Source organism: Limulus polyphemus, unplaced genomic scaffold (genome assembly GCF_000517525.1).
Source record: "Limulus polyphemus unplaced genomic scaffold, Limulus_polyphemus-2.1.2 Scaffold2518, whole genome shotgun sequence".
Lineage (NCBI taxonomy): Eukaryota > Metazoa > Arthropoda > Merostomata > Xiphosura > Limulidae > Limulus > Limulus polyphemus.
The window spans coordinates 88,489-88,808 of record NW_013668128.1 but is presented as its reverse complement, the minus strand read 5'-3'; positions in this window follow the sequence as shown (position 1 = coordinate 88,808).

Genomic DNA, 320 nt, shown 5'->3' with positions numbered 1-320 from the left:
GTAAGTTTACAGACTTACAATGATAAAACCCAAGGTAAACAATACGCATATAGCCTACTGTGTAGCTTCGCGTTGAAACAAAAAATATCAATGCTAGTCTCCCAATGGGTCAGCGGTAAGTTTACAGACTTACAATGATAAAACCCAAGGTAAACAATACGCATATAGCCTACTGTGTAGCTTTGCGCTGAAACAAACAAACATCAATGTTAGTCTCTCAATGGGTCAGCGGTAAGTTTACAGACTTACAAGGATAAAACCCAAGGTTAGATTCCCTACGGTAAACAATACGCATATAGCCTACTGTGTAGCTTTGCGCT